Source organism: Mus caroli, unplaced genomic scaffold, assembly GCF_978045245.1.
Source record: "Mus caroli unplaced genomic scaffold, Mus_caroli_1 scaffold_4, whole genome shotgun sequence".
NCBI lineage: Eukaryota > Metazoa > Chordata > Mammalia > Rodentia > Muridae > Mus > Mus caroli.
The window spans coordinates 38,052,399-38,058,770 of record NW_028227259.1 but is presented as its reverse complement, the minus strand read 5'-3'; positions in this window follow the sequence as shown (position 1 = coordinate 38,058,770).

Below are 6,372 nucleotides of genomic sequence, written 5' to 3'. Positions count from 1 at the left end.
CAGTGATTAAGACAAGACTAGGATCGTTGAGATGAAATCTTCTGGAAAGTCTCTTTAGAGTCAATACACAGAATCTGCAATCCAGAGGCAGCCACTGTTACACCTCACACTAGCTGCCAAACTTGATAGTGTAAGAGTCCCCCAAATGATATTAGTTTTGAAGGCATGCAGGAGTCATGGAGAGCAGCTGGGCTTGACACTGTGTGGCTGGGTTGGAGTCCAGGAGAGCCAGTTGATAGCAACTACCCCAGCAGTTTTGGAGATGCCAGTACCATGGGATGACCACCAAGAACAGCAGCCACAGAGAACTGGAACCCACCAGAGCCCAGAAGACAAACTGTTGCAAAGGGCAGAGCCAGAGAAGTGACCTTTCAAGTCCTTTTGGGGAATCCAGATCTTGAGTGAATCCCAGACATTGGGCATTGAGTTATTTATACTACTGGAGTTTGGCTTTGATTTGATTTGGTTGTGATGTGTCCTGGTTCTTCCCTCTTGAAATAAGAAAGTATTTAATTTTAAAGGAACTCATAGGCTTTAAATTTTAAAAGACTTTGGATTCTAAAGAGACTTTTTAAAATTTTTATTTGTTCACTTTATATCCTGATTGCTGCCCCTTCCCAGGTACCTCCTCCCACAATCTCTCCCCCATACCCCTTTCCTTTCTCCTCTGATAGGGTGAAGGCTCCCCCCTGGGTATATCCCCATCCTGGCACATCAAGCCTCTGTAGGGCTAGGTGCATCCTCTCCCACGGAGGCTAGACAAAGTGGCCCAGCTAGAAGAATATATCCCACAGACAGGCAGCAACTTTTGGAATAGCCCTCACTGCAGTTGTTTGAGACCCACATGAAGACCAAGCTGCACATCTGCTACATATGTGTGGGTACCTAGGTTCAGCCACTGTATGCCCTTTGGTTAGTAGTTCAGTCTCTGAGAGCCCCAAGGGTCCAAGGTAGTTGACTCTGTTGACTTCTGTGGAGTTCCTATTCCCTTCGGAGCTCATAGTCCTTCCCCCAACTCTCCCATAAGAGTCTCCAAGCTCCATCCACTGTTTGGCTGTAGGGTCTCTGCATCGTCTGAATCAGCTGCTGGGTGGAGCCTCTCAGAGAAAAGCCATGCTATCCACAGAGACCGAATTTTTAAGTATTTGAATTTGTAAAGACTGTAGGACTTTTAAATTTTGGAATGTTTATATTGTAATATTGATATTAATATGTGATTTGGGGAAGAACAAGAAAGGAAAGGTTATGGCTTAACAATGATGTATTTGTGTGACAAGTAGACAAGGGGTCAGTTGTGCTGGCTAGCTTTATGTCAGCTTGTCACAAACTAGAGTTTTCTGAAAAGAGGAACATTGATTGAGAAAATGCCTCCATGAGATCTGGCTTTAAGGCATTTACCTAATTTGTAATTGATGGGGAAGGGCCCAGCCCACTGTAGGTAGTGCCATCCCTGGATGGTGGTCCTATATTCTGTAAGAAAGCAAGTTGAGCCAGCCATGGAAAGCCAGACAGTAAATAGCACCTTTCATGGCTTCTGCTTCATTTCCTGCTTCTAGGTTCCTGCCCTATTTGATTTCCTATCCTAATTTCTTTCCATGATGAACACTGATATGGAAGTATAAGCCAAATAAACACTTCCTCCCCAGTTCTTTTGGTCTTGATGTTTCATCACAGGAATAGTAACCCTAAAACATTACTTCAGTTGTCAAGGCAACCGTGTGCCACAAAGCACTGCTAATCCTGAGTTTTTCAGATGAATCAGTTCAGCCCAAGGAAGACAAGGGTCATGCTAAGACTAGATACTAGTGACCTCTATCTGTGCACATGTGCACCCTTCCCCCTCCAACACACACATCATATACCATAATAATAATCTTAATTAAAAATTAATGCAATTTGCTACATTAATACATTAAAGGGGAGAATCCACAAAAGCTTAATAATTATGAAAAAAGCTTTGACAAAACCAGAAAAATCAAGGAGGAAGAGGAAGAGAAAAAGAAAGGGAGGAGGAGAAGGAGAAGGAGGAGGAGGAAGAGAAGGAGGAGAAGGAGGAGGAGAAGGAGGAGGAGGAAGAGGAGGAGGAGGAGGAAGAGGAGGAGGAGGAGGAAGAGGAAGAGGAGGAGGAGAAGGAGGAGGAGGAAGAGGAGGAGGAGGAGGAAGAGGAGGAGAAGGAGGAGGAGGAAGAGGAGGAGGAGGAGGAGAAGAAGAAGAAGAAAGAAGAAAAGAAGAAGAAGAATTCAGATTAATATTGATAGGCATTTTCTCTCCCCTAGTGACACAGATATCGGCTAGATTAGATCAGATTAAAGATAGATAAAGGCAGGTTTATTTGGAAGCAGCTCTCTGGTGGGTTGGCCAATCTCAGAGGTAGAGATCAGTGAAGTCACACATCTGGGCTAAAGCAAGAAGGTTTTACAGAGTTTAGGTGAGGAGTAATGACATGCCAGCTAGGAGCTGGGATGGTGCCCATACATGGTCAAAAGTTGAGCCCCTGGGCGGCACTTTTGGGTGGGTTGTCAGAAATGGGGAGACATGGAGTGATGACATGTTAGCCCAGAGTTCTCTCCGTGTGGCAGGGGAGTTTTCTCTATGCCATAGGGGTTGGAGGAAGGAGGGGAGATGGGGTTTCCAAGCTTGTACAAGGCATGAGCAGGGTTTCCACCTAATGATTCTAAAGGAGGCAAACTGCCTTTATGGACATGCAGTGTGGTCATCCATTCTTAAAAAAAAAAAAAAAAAAAAAAAAAGATTTGGCCAGATTGTAGGATATGTAGGATAGAGACTTCTATATGCTATCCTGGGAAACTTGAAATTTTAAATGACCATTTAGATTCACATTGAAACTGCAGCACCTAGGAATGAACTTGACAGTAGTTAATGGGCACTGGTTTACTGGGAACCGTAAGACCAAACACTTTTGTTTTTTGGTTTTGTTTTGTTTTCAAGACAGGGTTTCTTTGTATAGCCCTGGCTGTCCTGGAACTCACTTTGTAGACCAGGCTGACCTCGAACTCAGAAATCCGCCTGCCTCTGCCTCCTGAGTGCTGGGATTAAAAGTGTGCGCCACCACGCCCGGCCTAAGACCAAACACTTTTAACCTCTATGCCGTGTCGACTCTCAGACTGACTTCTTTCCCTTCCTTCATTGTAGCTGCTGCACCCCAAGACCAGTGTGGCCACTTAATCCCAGGACCAAGTTCAAGGCCATCCCCTGTGGACAGCTATGGCAACCAGAACTGCCCGTGACCTAGCTTAGCAGACAGCATTAGGAATTTAGTGCTGCATCGGAGTTGCTTCTAAAACCTGACTTAAAAACAAGAAATAAGTTGTCCCTGCTTAATCCATGTGTGTGTGTGTGTGTGTGTGGTAGGGACAGTCATGTGACACTACTGGGTGCCTAAAGCCACAAACAGTCTCAATCCTGTACATGAACATGGACACAGGATATGGAAACAATGATAAGTGACTGACTAGCAGAGGGGTCATCTGCACAGCCTGGATATGCTGGACAAAGTCACGGTCCAGGAGGAGCAGAGGAGAAGGGGCTGACTATCATTTTGGAGCAAATTGACTGTGAGTTGCCAAGGATGATAGGAATGAGAGGGGTTTCCTCTTGTCTGCCTATCTTCTAGGTCTCAATGTTATCAAGACAAAAAGTGTGGTTAATTCCGACTCTCAAAGCACAGTCCACACAACCTTGCTGTGGAGTGGGCACTGTTCACCTTACAGATGAGGAAGGCAAGGCACAGATGATGCAAACAAAGCAAATAAATAATGGGCAGGTTGCAGCGACACTAGAGTCCTCACTGAGGCTCTCCCTGTGGTCGAGGAGCTGTGTGACAGAGCAACAGGATGAGTGGGCTGTTCCTGAGTGTGCTATGCCCAGGGGAACCCAGACCCCTCAGAAAGAAAGTTGCTAGCCTGTCCCCTCAATGTCTCTCAGCAATGAGGCTGTGACCAGGACTCAGGCCACACAGGCACCCACTGTGAAAGGCAGGATGGGGTCCCTAAGCTGATTCTGTGCCGGGACTGGGCTAGAAAGGATCCAATAGAGCCTCAGAAAGCCGATGGGTACAGTATCAAACTTCCTAACATCATAGCTTGGGGTCCCATGCTGAGCCTGCCCAGTGGTGATCGATGGGTGGGGCCAGGGACACCAGGACAGCCTTGCAGGGAGGTCACTGCAGCCTGTGATGAGTGCCCCTGCTTCTAGGCCCAGGGTTGCTATGGTTAGTTAAGAGTCTGGGAAGGTGGAGCATTCCCTTCTTGCTCACCATAGACTTGTGCCTCCAGTTGGGGAGGAAGCCTGAGCTTATTTCCCACTGTGAGCCAGGAAGTTCTGGAAGGGACAGAGGTAGCAGAAGTCTGGTGTCCCTGCCAACCCTAGGCTACTCCTGCAGAAAACATCCTCACCCCATCTTGTGCCTACTCCGGTTAACAGACACTTGACTGTCCATGGCAGGTTCAAGCCAGATCCAGCACCCACTCCTGGGGAGTGCCCAGGATGGTGGGGGACGTTGACAAGGCCATTGTGATTGCTTGTAAGACCTTCCCACAGGCCTAGAACCATGTGCAGATGGCTACTTAACTTTGTGCAATGAACTTTGACCTATGTGTTGTTGTTCTGTGATGCTTTTATGGATAAGGGAAGCAGAGAAGTTTCTGGTGAGCTGAAGTTCTCAGAAGAAAGTCTCACTTACACTGAACCTTCTATGACATTGAGTGACTCATTAGAACTGTCGTTGCCAAAAGCTGGAATGACACCAGTCCAGGGCCATATCTTGGATTATCACAAATCTACTTAATAGACATCCATTGCCCACCTCTGTGTGATCTAACATCACTGTCACTATCAGGCAATTTTGGAATGACAAGCAGCCCCGTTGCTTCCACCAACTCAAAAACCAAGGCGTCTGAGGCCTGTACCAAGTTTTCCCACACTGCTGTAACCTGGTGCTCCCAGCAACATATGTGGAGCATCTTCATTTTTTGTTGTTTCTATAAAAAATTTCATGAAACTGTTACCACACTGGCATACAATATTTTAGGGCAACCTGAATTCATGTCTGGGCCACAGTCGTTCGCATTTGACTAGATCATCTCCTTATCACCGTGAGATAGGAACTCTGCTTCTTGCCCAGGGTCTCATACAGTTATGAGAGAAGTAACATTCAAGTTCTGCTGACTGTCCCCGCTCTGTCTGTGGTTTTGTGTCTGGTGTGGACAGAGGGGGATGGAGAGGCAGTGGGAGACCAGAAGAGGGCAGACATGGGCCTCCCTAGAAGCTGAGAGCAGACAGCAAGGTTTTGAGGGATGAATAGAAGTTAGAGAGAGGAGGAGAGAAGGACGTTACAGGTTTCTAATGAAAAGACTAAGGTAACACTTGTACTGGCTCCATTTTGGGTTTACTTGGACCGTTGTCTTTACCCCGCCCACAACCATCACATATCCCTTGACAACACACTGGAGATTTCCATGGCCTTGACCATGTCCAGGTGTATTAGCCAAAAATAATCAGCAAGTTATTATGCTATTATGCTCTTCCAGAAATGAACATTTCAAAGTTACTCTAACCCTCATCTAATGCTGATATATCTGTGATTTTTGCCTTTGAAAACACTGTACCTCTGAACTTAGGCACCAAGAGACTTTACAGAGTTTCAAGCCACTCTTGGACTGACTATCAAGAAGTAAGACTTAAAATTCATAATTGTCTGCCAGGCAGTGGTGGCGCATGCCTCTAATCCCAGCATTTGGGAGGCAGACACAGGCGGATTTCTGAGTTCAAGGCCAGTCTGTCTACAGAGTGAGTTCCAGGACAGCCAGGGATATACAGAGAAACTCTGAAAAAAAAATCTTAATTGTCTTAATCAGTGTTGTTGTCAATAACTATCCTGTGTGTCTTATTACACTACTTATATAGTCACCTTGGCTTCCTCTCCCATCCAGTCTGCCTTCTGGTGAATGGTCTGGAATAATTTCTGTCCTATGGATGATGCACATGGGACAGTCACTTTTTTTTTTTTTTTTCAAGACAGGGTTTCTCTGTATAGCCCTGGCTGTCCTGGAACTCACTCTGTAGACCAGGTTGGCCTCGAACTCAGAAATCCACCTGCCTCTGCCTCCCAAGTGCTGGGATTAAAGGTGTGAGCCATCAGGCCCAGAAAAATAAACTATGGGTGGATCAAAACCCTAACTGTAAGAACAAAAACCAAATGTTTAGAAAGGCACATTGGGGACTGAAGAGAGCCCAGCCATTAGGAGCACTTGCTGCTCTTGAAGAAGACTCAGGTTCTGTTCCCAGCACCCACATGGTGCTCACAACCAACTCTACCTCCAGTTTCAGGGTATCTGAACCCTCTTCTGGCCT